At 37.0% G+C, this 17395-nt stretch overlaps 2 long non-coding RNA genes across 3 annotated transcripts; one reads left to right on the top strand and one right to left on the bottom strand.

The window, feature by feature from the left end:
• Positions 1-1207: 1207 nt before the first annotated feature.
• On the bottom strand, positions 1208-2190 carry LOC307170439. The gene is made up of 3 exons (XR_013823390.1): positions 1677-2190; positions 1522-1597; positions 1208-1443 (listed from the first exon to the last, which is right to left on the bottom strand). It is a non-coding gene; the product is annotated as an uncharacterized lncRNA (long non-coding RNA).
• A 10737-nt stretch (positions 2191-12927) lies between these two features.
• LOC307170295 lies at positions 12928-16489 on the top strand. 2 transcript variants are annotated; one of them, XR_013823336.1, is made up of 7 exons: positions 12928-13043; positions 13411-13446; positions 13628-13692; positions 13964-14019; positions 14403-14443; positions 14873-14983; positions 15526-16489. It is a non-coding gene; the product is annotated as an uncharacterized lncRNA (long non-coding RNA). The 2 variants fall into 2 exon arrangements; XR_013823337.1 differs by lacking the exon at positions 13964-14019 and having other exon boundaries at positions 12964-13043; positions 15526-16485.
• Positions 16490-17395: the final 906 nt, after the last annotated feature.

The following is a 17395-nucleotide window of genomic DNA, read 5'->3' as shown; positions in this document are numbered from 1 at the left end:
CACCGAATTTACTGCATCACCGAATAGGCCAGCAAGGGAAAGCGGGGCATCCAGAAGAAAGGTCTTTTCTCTCTCCTTCATTCCTGAGAGGTTCAGCTATAAATGCGACCACTGTGTTTTGACATTAGCAGGCACGGTCTTTGTGCTCACTCTTTCAATTATCTGCTCCGTTTCTTCATCTTGATCCTCTGGTTCCGAGAGCTGGGGAGATGGTGCCCGCTTAGGAGGTCCTGTAGAGGTGGTGTTTTTGGGCTTTGGTGGCTGCAGTGGGGGCACCTTGTGGGGAATGGACTGGTGCAGCCGGTTGAGGGAGGGTGAGTGCACAAGTATGTTATTTTTTTTAAGAAGGCTCTGGGTCAGGGTAATAGCTTGAATTAGAGCTTTCAATGCTGTGAATGATACAAAATCTCCATTTTGTATTAGGCCTGCACAACTGACCAGGGTTAGGGTTGTCAATTTCCTGGCCTGGTCCAGGGTCTTTGGAAGTCGCTGTACTGTATGACCATCTCCATCCACGGCATCCCATTATCCTTATACTTCTGGAGGTTGCTGGAATAGCACAGACCCCACTTCTCGATGTCTGCACATACATCGCCAACAAGTGCAGCTGCCTTTGCCACATTTGACGGTGCCTCTGTAGTCTTGTAAAGTTCTGTGTAATTCTTTTGGTTCCATCTAGCATTAGGGTGTCTTTGCTCGTCCCAGAAAGTCACCACTGGGAAGTACTTCAATCCCTTCATTCCAAACTCCAGACAGGAGTATCTTGTAATCAAGGACATGTTTGGCTTTATTTATTATTGCAAGGCTTTTGGAGACTTTGGTTTGTATGTGTCTGATGTTAGTTTTCCAAGTTAGGTGTTACAATTATCTATTGTAACTCCTGAAATTTTAATTTCGGAGACATTTTATGGCTTTAAATTATATTTTTTAATTAAACTAGCACCAAATTATATGGCTTTAGTTTTATTTATGTTTAAAGATAATTTATTGCTATCCATCCATTTTTTTCAGGGTGGGACTTAGGTTGGGTGGGTGTGACATGTGACTTGTTTAGGTGGGACTTAGGTGGGTGTGACTTAGGTTGGGTGGGATTTATGTTGTGTGGGTGGGACTTGTGTCAGGTGGGTGGGACTTGTGACCTGTGTGGGTGGGACTTAGGTTGTGTGAATTGAAGAAAATTGAACAAATTGCACAGATGAGAGTGGATGAGTTTGACACACATTAACCTTTACTGAAAATAATTTAAGTACAAAACAGTCTTAAAAGAAGGAATATAAAATAGTTAACATTATTATATTTAAGATAGACATAATTTACATTAATTAAGACACTTGATTGTTCCTTTTAAACAATGTCTTTACAGAAAGAACACTAATTTAATCATGATCCTTGGCAACGCTCAGGTAAGTGTCTTGTGAGGTAAGTGGCAAGTCTTCTGGATGACTGTCAAAAATAAAATCTGACTTAGTGATGCACTGATAAAGGTAAGTGTAAATGAAGTGTGGAAAAGGCAACACTTACTGCAGAGAGTCAAACATCAGAAACAGTTGAACAGTTGCACATCTCAATAGGAACGGGTGAATGTCTCCTGGCTGAACTGTAAATATAAAAGGCTCACATTAGTGATGTACTTACAAAGGTAAGTGAAAACAAAGTGTGAAAAAATTTAAACTTACCAAAGAGAGATGTACATCTAAACAGGAGTTGCACATCTAATAAGTAATGGGTCAATGTCTCCTGGCTGAACTGTAAATATAAAAGGCACACATTAGTGAATTGCTGAGAAAAGGAAATGTAATTACATTTTCAAACAAGGAAACACTTACTTGAGAGGTGTTGTCTCTTGCTTCGAAATGCCCTAAGCGTTCTTGCAGGCCTCCCAAGCTCCTCACATGCCCTAAGGTAAGCCTGGTAGGCCTGTGCGTGGCTAAGTTCTTGGTTAGCCATAACCAATTGTACTTCTTCATGCAGCTTACACAACATTATTTCTTTAGTTTTAGAAACATTGCAGTCATATATGGCACAAACAGGTAAGTGGTCCGTAATATCACAAATAAGCAAGCCATTAAATGGATAGTTCACCCCAAAAATGATGTCATCATTTACTCACCCTCAAGTTGATCCAAACCTGTTGTTCTGCTGAACACAAAGAATGATATTTGGAGGAATGTTTGTAACCAAGCAGATCTCATCCCCTATAGACTACCATAGTAGGAATAAAATACTATGGAAGTCAATGGAGGATCTGCTTGGTTACAAACATTCCTCCAAATATATTTTTTGTGTTCAGCAGAACAAAGAAACTCATACAGGTTTGGAACAACTTGAGGGTGAGTAAATTATGACAGAAATGTTTGTGTGAACTATCAATTTAAGAGCATATTCAGCATAACTTGAAGACTATATCTTGAAGGATACCTCTGGTTAAGCTTGGTGGTGGTGATGGCAATCAGCAAACAGTTAGGCTACGTTATCTTGCAAACCAAATTAAAAGTTGAAGTATGGGGATAAATAATAATCCCATACAAGATTTCTTCAGATTTCTTCTGGAGTAATATTTACTAAATGTACACATCTAAGTTATACACTTAGGTTTTGTGGTGGCAAACATAATACTGAATAAGAGACAAACAGGTATCAATTGTCTTTAACCCTCTGGGGTCTGAGCTGTTTTCTGGGCCCTGGAGGTGTTCTGACATGCTCTGACATTTCTGGTTATTTCTGTTACTTGTGACATTTTCATGGCTAAAGTCTAATTACACTGTATTCAGCACAAACTCTGCTACAATAATATATCAACAGCATGTATGTAAAAGTTTGTAGTTTTGAGATAATGACATTTATGCGTGGTTTGTGAAAATACAAAAAAAAATTCTCACTGAAATAAGCTCATGAAACACATACTGATTATTTCTTCACAAGACTTTTGAAAATAGTATCACGTAGCCTAGAATATTTGCTGCAAAACTATGTGAAAATCACCCTGACTGCTCATTCAGATAAGACAATATTTTACGACGTGTTTTGTGTTAGAAAGCCTTATGCGGGAGCTCATTAATATGTAAGCTTTTCTCACCTGAGAAAGACAAAGAACCTCCCCTAACGGCCCTATTAGGAGCTATCCTAATATAGCTCCTAATAGCCCTGTCATTCTGAGCAACCTTGCACAATACTGTAAATGAGGAGATTTAAAAAAGAATGGCTTTTAAATTGTTTGGATTTATTTACAACACAACATAACCCTAATAGACACAACAAATGCCAAAAAAACACTTCAAAGACAGACCTTTGTGCCATTCCTAAAAACATTGTACATACCTTTCATTTCCAAGGTGTTTGATTTTCACTTTACCATGTTCATGTTCCAGAGACTCATGTGAATGTTGAAGTCGGCAGGACTCAGTGGCATCTGGGCCCTGAAAAAAAAGTGAACATACTGATATCAAGAGAAAGGCCTGCACGATTTTGCAAATAAATATTATATTTTTCTGGTTAAAATTGCTTTTTAAAATTCACAAAATACACACACACACACACAAATGTTTCCAACAATATATAATATAATAAACACCAGGTTTGTTGTGCCTTGTAGGCATAAGCTATGCACAGTGCTGGGTAAAATAATAATAACAATAGATAGCAGTATAAATCTTCCAAAATATTTCAGTAACAACCAAGCTAGAGTAAAGTATATTGATTATCATGTTACTTCAAATGTTTCCATTCGTTATGATGATATGAAATGAGATAATAGTAAAAACATGAAGCCGTTTGGTGTGTTTTGCTTTTCAAATTTCAAATGATACATTCAAACGCGATCGCGCTGCAAAATCTGATACATTCAAACGCGATCGCGATTCAAAATCTGATACATTCAAACGCGATCGCGCTCAAATATAAAACATTATGGTTACCACACATATCTACGTTTGACCAGATATCCACAAACACAGTAGGCTTAACAGTAAACACGGGTCTAAATATTATAATATTCCCCATATATCTAGCAACAGTTCAACTGCAATGTGACATTTATGCAACAATAACAAACTAATATGTAAAAATTTCTTACCTTAAATCTTTCTTGTCTTCAAATCGCGTTCTTCTTCTTCTGAGGTAGCCTAAATCCAATGTAAGCTCTGGCGCGTATTTCAAACACAGTAAGGAGTAAGTTACGAAGTCTCTGCTTCTTTGTTTTGAGGTGATGAGGGCGTTTACAGGTCTGCGTTTCTCCGCATGGATCATTTGCATGTCAATCGCTCGTGCGCTCGTAGGCGTGTTCAAATTAAATTTAATGAGGACGCGTTTGAGAAACTGTACATGCCGCTGCTTTCGTATGGATTACTTAAAAATATAATATTTTTTTTTTATATTATTTACATACTTTAAAAATAGAGACTCCAAGCGTTGTATAGACATGCGTTTCAAGTCTGTGTGACAAACATTCGCTGAGTTTCAGAATGAGTTTCACATTGAGAGAGACGGCAGAACGCGCATCGTTTATTTTCTTTGTTTTACGAAAAACACAACATTTTGTTTTTATTATGAGTGTACACAAATAAAAGAAGACATTTAACAGTTTTGAATGATGTACAATACAAGTATGTAAAATCAAAATCAACAGAGTATTTTGCACTGATATAAAAAAAAAAACGAGCAGATCACGCCGGCGTGATTGTCGACCTCAGGGGGTTAACGATTATTTATTCCCTTGCAAGGAAAGGTCAGCAGTCATATACCATTAATCTAATTTATTACCATCATATTTCTACGATTCTATAAATATAATTAAATGCAAAAATATAAACATATTAAATTTCTTCCACAGTTTCGATCTCTATCTACTTATACACAGCTTGCTAGCTTATTAGAGCAATGTTGCTAGCAAAGAAAGCTTCTAGAGCAGGGAGTGCTGCTGTCTAATCTTTGGTATCAGCATAGATAAATTAACGACATCGTATTATTTAAAACTGCTGGACATAATCTTGTTATATATTCTGTAAAAGTTATATAAAAATTATATAAAAAAAGTTATAAAAAGTTATAAAAGTTATATAAAAGTGTTATTAACTTAACAATGCACATAACTTACCTAGATGTCTGCTGAGTTGCCTTTCTTCTTTAAATTAATCTTGTTCTGACACAACGTGCATCTTATTCTATTTTTCAACAGCTTCATTTTCTGTCACCATTTAATTAATTTGACTGTCCTCCTCTTGGTTGTCTTTCCCTCCGTAAAAGACAATATTTTATTTCCCAAATGCATGTTTTTATGTTAGATTTCATCTAAATTTAAAGTTTACAATGCAACTTCCACTTGCATCTTCGGGGTTGTGGAGTTGGACGCTAATTAAAAAAAATATATATATAAAAAAAAGATTTGGGCGCTAGTTTTGAGGATATGCCCAAACGTGGTCCGAGTGTGCACGCCACGCACGCGCATGAGATAAACTGATCGGCAGCGTGAATGGATAGGACACTGACACACCCATCGAGTCCAATTATCTTGTGTGGATTGCATCATGCTTCCAAACAAAAACATTATATAATTTCTTAATGACATAAAAGTATTTGGAGCCCGCTTTACTCTGACAGAGCTATCATATTTTGATAATACACTTGAAATCCAGGCTCCTAGAGAGCTCCTTTTCGAAATGAGGTTACGAAACAGAATATCTTCTGCAGTCATACGACTTGAACCAATCAGCAGAGAAGAAGAGGAGGAGGAGGAGGAAGAGGAAGAGGAGCGCGCCAAGTCGAAAAACGCACATCATCGAGGTAATCACCAGTTACCAACCTTAGCAGCGTAACGTTAGTTAACATGCACTCTGTGGCTATGCGAAGAGGCAAAAGAAAGATGAATTGCATTGGTAATGTGGACTGACAACCTCAAATGTGTCAATATTGATGTATGCATTAAGTTGGTTTTGTCTGAAATGTATAACGTTACTTCATAGCCAGGCAGCTGGCTCGCAATAGCGTACCGCACGATATACGTCACCTTTTCTCATTAATATTCATTAAGCTAGCGACGGTTGCTATGGGGGTCAAACTCGCGCGTGTCACTCATGCTAGACGCATGTAAACAGTTTACGGACGAGATGTCTACTGAGCTAAACCTGCAAAATCTGTCCGAGAATGATGTCCCCGGTGCCATATTCACTGGTATAGAAGTAGAAGAACATACAAATATTCAATTGAAGAGATGGCTTGAGTGTAGAGGGCTGAAAAAGACGGGAAAAAGAGCCGACCTGATCCAGAGGTAGATTGTTATCGACAGAATTTATCCCCCAAAAAACATCGCCTTACGCCACTGACAGTGACATTTTGCAGTTTAAACAAGCTATCTTTTACCACCCTATGTCCTGTCTGTCATGTATACTATGTCCTCTGGTTGTCTTACGTCTGACAGTTGTTGGGGCTAATTTATATTATTATTATTATTAATGTATTTATTTTTTGTTTAGAGATCGCTAATGCTACTTGGTCACAACCAACAACACTTAATTTTTAATTAATATCAAATCTAAATTCTCTCAATTATTTTACCCTCCCCCCTAAGGCTGTTTCCTTACTACAGAAAAAGTCAATCTGTCAGATCTAGGGCCTACCTGTAGCATGACCAGGCTTGCTAGAAAAAGGCAGAGGCTGAACATGTCTTACATATTTAAATAAGAGTATTTTAAGAAAGTAGGCCTACATATGACTTTTATGATAAATACATGTCATTCAAGGCAGTAGTAGCACCTACAAGTAACTATATATATACACACACACATATATATATATATATATATATATATATATATATATAGAGAGAGAGAGAGAGAGAGAGAGAGAGAGAGAGAGAGAGAGAGAGTTATTCATTCATTCAAAATAATGTCTAGGGCATAGTACAGGACTAGTGTCTGTGCCTACATAAGTCTCTTAATTGAACTTGTGTCATTTTATGTATTTTTCAGATGTAAAGATTGCATTGCATCAGGGAAAGCAGGAGACATTGACGTATCAGTTGACAAAGGGAAATGGTATCAGAAATTAGCAGATACCCATACTGAGAGTCCACAAACTGCTCTCGAATCTAATGATTGGAAGGAGTTCCTACCATCAAACATCCCACCACTGTACAACTATGGCTACGTGTATCACTGGCTGGTGGAATCTCTGCCCACTCTTCCCACAAGGCCTACTCAGACAGAAGACAGTGATGAGGAGGATGACATAACTTCAGTTGTCACTGAAAAATCTCTTGACTTGACTTGTTAAGTTTACTGTGTCCAAAAATTATCTGAGTATCTTGCAGCAATTTGCTCCACTTAGCCCAAGTAAATTGATGAATCTTAGGAGCTTCACTGACTAGGTTTTTGGATTCTCTCACTAGCTGTGCGATGCCTTCACCTTTCGATTCTACAATTATCTGTTGATCTAGAGCTAAGGTTTTTATCGCTATCAAACATTTAGCAATACTAGCTAAGATGTCAGTTGCTGATTTAGGTTCCTGTTTTAGCTGATTAGCAGGTTTTGGGTACGACATGAACTGTATCGGATTATTTTTATCCTTTTCATTATACAAGACCAGTTCTATTTCATCCGCAGTATTTTCAACACTTACTACCAATCTTTGATCCGACTCTCTCCTTGCTATTTTACCTGAGGCTAATGCTAAGTCAATTAATTGTAGCCTGATATTTTCTAATTTATCGCTCCAATTAAATACATTTCCTTTTGTGGCGTCATAAAGTGGTTTTGCCAATTTTGCATATCCTGGTACTAGATCTCTGATAAAATTCATGTGTCCCATGAAGCTTTGTAAATTTTTCAGGCTTTTTGGGCTGTTTTGTCTCAAATCCTCCAGTTTTTCTTTGGTGGTTTTTGAGAGTCCACGATCCATACCTGTCATAGCAAAGCCTAAAAAATCTACTTCTTCTCTACCTATTTCGATTTTCTTGTAACTTGGCTTAAAACCTGCATTTATTAGTCTAGTAAATACTTCATCTACGATTTTCAGGTGTTCATCAGGATCGTCATTTATGATCAAAAGGTCATCTATATAAACTGTCACAGGTAAATTTGTCATTAGCGTGACCACGATAGATTGAAATGCGTTCGCGGAATTTTTATAGCCTTGGGGCAATCTTGTATAACAATACGATTTCGATCGGCAGGTAAATGCAGTTTTAGCCATACTATTTTCAGTTAACGGAACTGTCCAGAAACCGTTTGCTAAGTCAATTTTAGTCAATATTCTACCCTTAGGTAAACCATTGGTCACATCTTTCGCATTAATTAAGTACCTCGTATCCGGTTCTGATACTTTATTCAAAGATTTGAAGTTATTAACGACCCTGTAACTTTTATCCGGCTTAGGGACGGCTTGCAGCGGAGAATTAGTGATCGGATTTTGTATTTCTTTAATTACTCCTAATTTTTCTAATTCTTTAATAGTTTCTTCAATTTCAGGTAAGGCTTTTTTATTAATAGGGTATTGACGTTGTGGTTTATGCACACCTCCCTTTATTTCATACTCATATTCTTTGCCTAATAGGCCTACGTCATTTTTAAATTTAGCGGCTCCACCTTTATGTTTTTCCAGGATTTCTCTCAATTTGTTTTTATCAAGTATGGTTTCCTGTACCATTCTATCAATTTCCTTTTTAAGGTCGACCATTTTCATCCATCTGACTGTTATTTCCTTATCAATTTTACCTACAATTTTAGTTGCATCTTGTAATGTCATCAAGTTTTCCGACTGATTAGGAATAATGGCTATGTCCTTCCACAAATACCAGTCTGTGTCAATCTGGCCTTGAGTTTTATTAAAGCTGTATACCCTCATCATACCTTTTTGTTTTATGGCATCTGCAGGTAAGTCAGTAAGACAGGTAATCTCAGCTCCTGTATCAAGAATGAACGTTCTACCATTGTATTCAATATAAAAGAAACCTTCACGTTCTTTAACTAAATCAGATTGGATGGTCGCTTTTCCTTTAAGGATTTCCTATTTTTGTCTTTGTTCAGGCTTGCTAAGTCTCACAGATTTAGGCTTAGACTGACCAGCACTGGATGTTTTTTCTACAGTCATCTTCTGTTTAGCTCTCTGTTCCCTGATTTTGTTTTGTTGTTCAGGAGTCATTTTGTCCCATTCATCCCTAGAAACATACGTGGAGCTAGTTTGCTTACTTGCATATTTTGTCAATGGAGGTCTTTGTTCCCAATTTGGTTTTCTCTGTACTCCTCTGCTCTGAGATCTGCCTCTCCTCTGAAAGTTTGCTGGTCCAAATTGGTCTCTTTCCTCCCTGTAAGATTGCTGCTGCCCAGAATATCTGGACCCCTGTTGACCATCACGGCCTCGAGCCTTAAGTCTCTCTGAACGTCTCAGACCTTGCTGTTTGCTATTTCCCTGGAAATTTAAATCTTGACTGCCTTTTTTCTCTGTCTCTTGTTTGGTCCTTCTATCATACCTCACAGCAAAAGTTTGCAACTCGTCCCATTTAGTCTCATAACCCCAAGATTTCAACTTATTCAGACCTGGGAGATCTTTGTCAAATAGCAACAGTTCTTCTACAGTTTCTGATGCGCTCTTTCCCTCAAGGGCCCTATTCTTGCAGAATAGCAGTAACCCTGTGCTTTTTATTTCTTTCAGCCTTTTCTCGTACCATTCTTTCTTAGTTTCACCAGAAATGTTCCTCTGATGTAGAGAAACATCATTAATTCCTATATTCAGACCTAATAGTTGATTAATCATCAGCTCTATATCTTCATCATTGATATTAAGCCTCTTCCCTAGCTGCACTATTTTCTGGCAGCTTCTCATGTTATCTTTCGGATCCAACTTCATTCCATTAAACATTCCTATCTCTGTAGCTGTTATAGTATGTTTAGTTCTCGATCTAGATTTTCTCTCCGAGCCCTGGTCAAAGTCCTCCTCTAAGCAGACAGACACACTGGATATAGAGTCGTCACAATAGTCATATTGTTCCCTATAGGCCCCCCTATTCTGAGGGCTAATTTTTTCTTTTTTCACCGACGAGGCTGCTATTTCAGCTAAGTTTATGCCTAGCCCCCCTTTGGGCAATTGTCCTTCTCCGTCTACCTCAGAGTACACTTCATCTTTTAGCACCAGTTCAGTCTTAGTTGTAATTTCTGGTAAAGGTCTCCTATAATATATAGAGTTTTTTGATTCCTTTAAAACCTCTTTTCTGAGTTCAAATATGTCACCCATAATCGGATCCCTACCACTCCTTCCTCTATTTTCAGATAGGGTCAAACGCAGTAATAATGACAGAGCTTTCTGACAAGAGTCTTTTTGTTCTGCAAGCATATCTTGTTTAGCTTTAAGGCTTGTGTCCGGCATGTCTAAAATCTCATCAGCTGTCGGTCCAGTAGCCGCTAAGAAAATTCTCTGCATATACTCAGGTTCCCTTCTGACCTTCTCTTTCAGATTATGCCCTGGTGCTGTTAGAGTTTTTCTCCCTGCAAGATCTATATGTTCTCTAGCATAACTACTACTCTTTCTTTCACGAGACAATGGTCTTGAATTTCTTTGATTAACTCTACTTCTCTGTGGGATGGGTTCGTCCCACTGACACACTACACTTTCTTCACCCTCCCATTCAGTGTCTTCGCCCTCGGTGGTTGTATCCTCACCTCTAGTTTTAGCCTGGTCTTTTTTATTCATACTATTTAAAGTATGAACCAATTCATTTGCTAGTGGTATATACTGCAGTCCTGGACTAGTTTCTTGAAAGTCTAGTCTTTTCTGAGGGCTAGGGCCAGGTTTTTCCACATCTGAATAATAAATTTCTGTATTATTTGAATCCCTGCGTTTTCTCTGTGGCATTGCTGTACCATCATACATTACCCTCGTTTTACCATAGTATACTTCTATACTGGAATCTGTTGTTGGCTTGTATGTTACTTCCATCCCTGGCTCGAAAAGAACTTTAATTCTGTCTCCTTTCATCCTATTGTCATCAATTCGGCCAATAATGGCCCTTACATCTGCTGCTGAAGTGCAGATGAACTCTAGTCCATTATTTATTTCATAATCTCCTATATACCATGCCTCATCCTTTTCTCTGGCTGCTTTCAGTCTTTGGAAATTATCACGTTTTGTTACAGTGATACGGTATACGGATTCCTGATGAGGAGTTGGACACACATTTAAATCTGGTGCTATTTGAGCCATTTGAGTCATTTTGGGTCTTTTATTTTTGGAAATGCAGACTAGGAAACTTATATCCTCTTTTACGGGATCGTTTCTAAGTTTTTACAGATACTCTTTGGTTCTGCCGCGCGGTTTCGCTTTTTCTTTTAATAGAGCGTCCTCTATTTATTTTTGCGAAGTTTTTCGGGTCATTCAATTTGATTGATTAAATTCTTTCATCATTTGCTCCGGGTTTTATTCTTTAACCCTCTGAGGTCGACAAACGCGCCGGCGCGTTTTGCTGGATTTTCTCCACATTGTAGCACTATAAACTTAAATTTCTCCGTCATTTATGGTCATACAGAAAAAAGAAATATAAAAAAAGAATCTGTGGTATTTCTACTTTTGTATGTGTCCACTTCCAATCAAATCAAAACATTGTGCTTTTGTAAAATAAAGAAAATAAACAGTGTGTGCGTTCTGCCTCTCCGTCGCGGTGAACTTTTTTTTCTTGAGCACGTCTATAAACTGAAACAAAACTCAGCGAATATTTGTCACACATTTATGAGCCATACACCTTTATAAACATTTAAGTGTGTACTTTTAAATGATCGGATTCAAAACGAAAACAAATATTCTCTGTTTAAGTAATTTGTATAAAACCAACAAGATGTCCAGCTTCTCAAACGCTTCCTAATTATTTTTAATTCGGCCACGCCCACTCGCGCAAAAGATATTCACATGCAAATCTCCACATGGAACGCGATCGCCCTCATTACCTCAACAACAAAACACTTCACTTCACTTTTCGTCGAGTTTGAAAGACGGCACGTCTCAGGCACTGAGCTTACATTGGATTTACATCAGAAGAAGAAGAACGATATTTGAAGACAAGAAAGATAAGGTAAGAAATTCTTACATATTAGTTTGCTATTGTTGCATAAATTTCACATTGCAGTTGAACTGTTGCTACCCAGCAAACACAGAACGTTCCCCTAACGTTCCCGTTTGGTTCCCATTTGGTTATTTTTTTGGGAACCAAACAAGAACGTTCTGGGAACGTTCCCTGTAGGTTATTTTTAGGATCTATGTTTATAACATTAAGGGAACGTTCCCAGAACGTTCCCTGTAGGTTATTTTTAGGTCTAAATTTATAACCTAAAGAGAACGTTCTGGGAACGTTCCCTGCAGGTTGTTATTTAATAACCTAAAGAGAACCTTCCCAGAACGTTCCCTGCAGGTTATTTTTAGGTTTAATTTTTATAACCTAAAGAGAACCTTCCCAGAACGTTCCCTGTAGGTTATTTTTAGGTTTATTTTTTATAACCTAAAGAGAACCTTCCCAGAACGTTCCCTGTAGGTTATTTTTAGGTTTAATTTTTATAACCTAAAGAGAACCTTCCCAGAACGTTCCCTGTAGGTTATCTTTAGGTTTAATTTTTATAACCTAAAGAGAACCTTCCCAGAACGTTTCCTTGCAGGTTTTAGGTTTTATTTTTATAACCTAAAGAGAACGTTCTGAGAACGTTCTCTGCAGGTTATTATTTTAATATCACTTACTATTAACAGGCAGATTCAACTGACAACGTCGTCAGTACGGTCCCCTAAGGTTATAAGATAACCAACAACGTTCAGATCTATTCGCAATAACTTTTTATTAATGATATTTTAAATTATGTTATATATTTTAATTCTATATGTTAAATGCTGCGTGACTTTGAAGTGTTTTAATGCGCATGCGCGTGATCAAACACTGGAGAAACCGCCATAAAACACCAAATGAAGAAGAAGAAGAAACACTGGAGCACGTGCGCTGCGCGAGAGCAGATGGAAACGTCATCGACAACTGACAAACAACAAAACTCCCGTCTCTCGCTGTTGGTTTCACTGCTTTCAGGTAAGTTTAGACAACAAAATCTCACAAATAATACACACAAACGCCCCTGACACATTTCTTACGTGTAATTGACACGCTTCTGTTAAATATTTATTTTAAAAAATGGTTTTATGTCTTTGAAAAAGTCCGTTAGCATCTACGCTAGCTAACCGTTTTCAAAAGACAACGTTAGGCCTAAGTTACGTTAAGTTGAGGTCTTATTTATGAAAGTTTGGGTTTTTAAACACATATTTAGTGTAGATAACAGTTTTTGATAGTTTTGCTGGTAATTTGTCAATGGGAAGTAAGCTAATTTATTTAGGCTAACCTAAAAGAATGCACTGTTCAAGTGACGTCACTTACCAATATTGCTAAAATGTGATTTCAGAATAGCGAGAGAAAAAATAAAACTCTACAACAAGGGGTGAGTTATTGTTTAATCATGATGATAATTCCATATGCATTTATTTCACAATATATTATCTTAAGATTTGTATATATTTATCTTTTATGCATTTCACCTCTGTTCTAGCTTGGTTCCTTGTAATAAACCTATCACATGTAATATTTTTGGCTCTGTGACAAACAGCATGTTATGTTCCTAGATCATCATGCTGTGATGGCCTGCTGCACTCCCTGTCCAAGAAAATCTCTATGAACCATATGACTAGTAAGCAAAACCACCTCAAACATGCAGTGCACTGCTGTTCAAAGGTTTGGGGTCTGTAAGATTTATGCTTTTGAAATAAGTCTCACATTTTAAAATCATTAACCCCAAGTTTTTTCAGTGAGATTGTCCTTGAGAAGCCTGTAAGCTAAATAATCAGCTAAATAATAGGCGACTAATACAATATTATAATGGTCATAGTTATAATAATTCATTTAACTATTATGATAACATGATATCCTGATGATTACTATATTTTATTTTATTTCTTTAGGTCTGTTTTGAATTATGTTGGCCAATGAGACTGACACCATACTGTCCAACTCAAAGGTATTTATGTATTTTTTTTATTGATCAATACTGAAATTCTTTGTACTTTTAAATGCGGTTCAGGGGGTCGACAACTTTAGGCAGTTATTTTTCACAGATTTATTTATTTAATGTTTATTTGACAGGGACAAATGCATAGAACATTGCTTTATAAAAAATACAAAGTAGATGCCATGCATACAGGTTTATAGCCATGACTAATTTGCAACCCCTTGATATCTTGGGCAGCTGTGGCTCATACTCTTAGCCTTTAAAAATGTTTGAATTGATATCCCCAATGCAATATCAGGGGGTAAATATATCAGTAGAGTTCTTAAAGTTATGGCTTTGCTCTTGTTACCAGATGAGATAAAATCCCTATTGTTTGGCCCTGTATTCTTCAGGACAAGACCTTGATGCCATCCACAGTCAGTAGATGAAGAAGGTGAGTTTAGCCGAATTCAGTTCTCTTTCACTTTTTTTTTTTACAGACACGTGCACGCAAAATGAAGTCAAAATGGCGAGTTTCCTCTTGTCTTGTGTTTTAAACAGAAAGAAAACGGATGCGTGTCATTTATATTAGTTCTGCGCATTCGTCTTAAAGGGACAGCAGCCTAACGTACCCGCAGCTGTTTGTGTTGCCAATGGTGATCAAACATCAAAAGAGAAAATGACTTGTAGCTTTAGCAAAGATACATTAATTTTATAGTTATTTTATTTTTACACTGAAGACTTATTTTACATTTTGATAAATCAATTTCTGTACCTGATAAGTTAGATTTAACTCAAAAACATAATGCACTGCTTATTTCAACTGTGTTTTTCTTCTATTGTATTTATCTATGCTTGTTATCTATTGTAATTTTCTATGCAGGTTCACTCCTCTACAAAATCCCCCCAATAGGGGTTATGCGGAGCGCCCAGCGGTCGAACCGGAAAGAGGTCTAAGCATTTCCGCTTTTCACTTCCGTACACATCTGCAGCGGTAGGTGATCTCTGAGTTTACTGTTCATTTTCGCTTATTACACTAAAATTCTTATTTCTGTTTTAATTAAAATGTCACGAAGGCTAAAATATCAGAAAAGGGAACATCCGAACAGCAGTTTTTGTTGTGTGCCGGTCTGCTCTATGTCGGGGAAAATGAGTAGTACAAATAGGTTCTGTACTCATAAAGTGACGTCAACATCAGCAGTAGCATTCGCCGTCAGGCAAGTGTTATTTAAATAAACTCCTGATGTACTTACAAACTTTCCAATGCCTCGTTTAATGAGTACAGAACCTATTTGTACTACTGTAGTAGTTTGGTACCATTCTGGGCATTATTAGTGGTGTAATTTACGAGATTTAGCGCCATTAGCGCATGCACTAAACCATACAGCTGATATCTCTAAATAAACTCAAAATTTTTCAATATCGTGCAGCACTAATATTGAGCATATCTTAAAGTGAACCTGGAATGATAATTTGTGATACCAGATGAGATGTATGTATGATAGATTTTGAACTGTACTATTTTTTCTATTTCAGGTTCCAGCGGAAGGCATCAAGGCATCAGACGTTGGCCTGGACAGATGCACCTGTAAACTACACCGACCTTTGCTTTTGCATGGATGGCTGATTATTACTATGTTCTGTGAGGGTTTCATTATAGCAAAACTGAGCACCTGTGACAGTGGAATTTGTAGGTGTAAAGTCACAGAGATTAAAAAAAAATTGATAGCAGTTTCAAACTTTTTTTCACTTTCTTTCTCATAAACAACACAGCAGTTACAGGTTTTCAAATTCTTCATTGGAGGTGAGACTTATACATAAAAGGTAGAGCGAATTCGCAGGTCAGAGTTCACTAGACTTAAATATTATTTTCTCTGTTTTTTATTTGACTTCAGAGAGAGGCTTAATGGGTATCCTTACCCCTATATAAAACATTCCTTTTTTGATTTGTAGTCTGAAATAATAAATAGTGCAATATAAATAAATGCAATGTAGTGTTTTGAAATATATAAATTTTTCTATACACATTGATGCTGAAATATCTGAATAAATACATGATACCAGCAGCGCTCGTGCTCTCATATCTCCTACAGCTTGTGACACACAATCCCACCTCACTCTTTTCATTTGCTCCAGATGAATATTACTGCCATTACAGGGCTTGAATTTTGGCATGGGATTGTGTGTCCATGTAACACGTTGTCTTTTTATTTTCTTGTTAAATTTGCAGATGGTGTTGGGAGTTTAAATGTTTTGAGCGGTGTGAAGATTGGCACATTCATGTATATTGTATATAAATAAATACTTTTTCAACTTTTTAGCCAAAGTTATAGGCTACAGTTTGCAAAAGATAGTTTTAATTAAAATGTTTGTGCAGTTTTATTTATTGAAATATTTACATGTTTGAAATATTAAATGTAAATTACTGTTCCTGAATACATTTTGCTAACGCTGTTTTTAATGACTTATTTTAGGTTGATAATTAAACAATGAATCAACAAAAACATGGATTGTGTGCTGATTTATTTATTTAATACAAACTGATTGATTTACTTATTAATGATAGTTTCTGTAAATTCAATTTATTGTAATAATATATTCATAGGATTCTTAAGTGTTTGAACAATAAACAATGTAGAATATGTTTGTAGACCTATAATTTGTGTACAGGCATATCAGGATGTGTAGACGTTAGGAGAACGTTCCGAGAACCTTCCGGGAACGTTCTGGGAACCTTTCGGCAACGTTCCGGGAACGTTCCCCTAACCTTCCGGGAACGTTACGAGAACCTTGCGGGAACCTTTCGGGAACGTTCTGGGAACCTTTCGGCAACGTTCCGGGAACGTTCCCCTAACCTATAGGGAACGTTCTATTAACGTAAAGAAAACTTTCCTGGCTAACCAATAGGGAACGTTCTTGGGAACGTTCCCAGAACGTTCTGGGAACCAAAAACTAACGTTCCCAGAACGTTCCCAGAACGTTAAATTGTTAGCTGGGTAGATGGTGAATATTATAATATTTAGACCCGTGTTTACTGTTACTGTGTTTGTGGATATCTGCTCAAACGTAGATATGTATATGGTAGGCCTAACCATAATGTTTTATATTTGATCGCGTTTTAATGTATCATATTCTTGATCGCGATCGCGTTTTAATGTATCATATTTTTGATCGCGATCGCGTTTGAATGTATCATATTTTGGAAAAGCAAAACGCTCCAAACGGCTTTATGTTTTTATCTCATTTCATATCATCATAACGAATGGAAACATTAGAAGTAACATGATAATCAATATATTTTTCTCTAGCTTAGTTGTTACTGAAATCTTTTTGAAAATATATATAGGCTGCTATATTGTTATTATTTTATGCAGCACTGCGCATAGCCTATACCTACAAGGCACAA

This window comes from Squalius cephalus (genome assembly GCF_949319135.1).
Source record: "Squalius cephalus genome assembly, chromosome: 13".
Taxonomy (NCBI): Eukaryota; Metazoa; Chordata; class Actinopteri; order Cypriniformes; family Leuciscidae; genus Squalius; species Squalius cephalus.
Note: the sequence above shows the minus strand (reverse complement) of the source record. Positions and strands in the feature narration are given on the sequence as shown.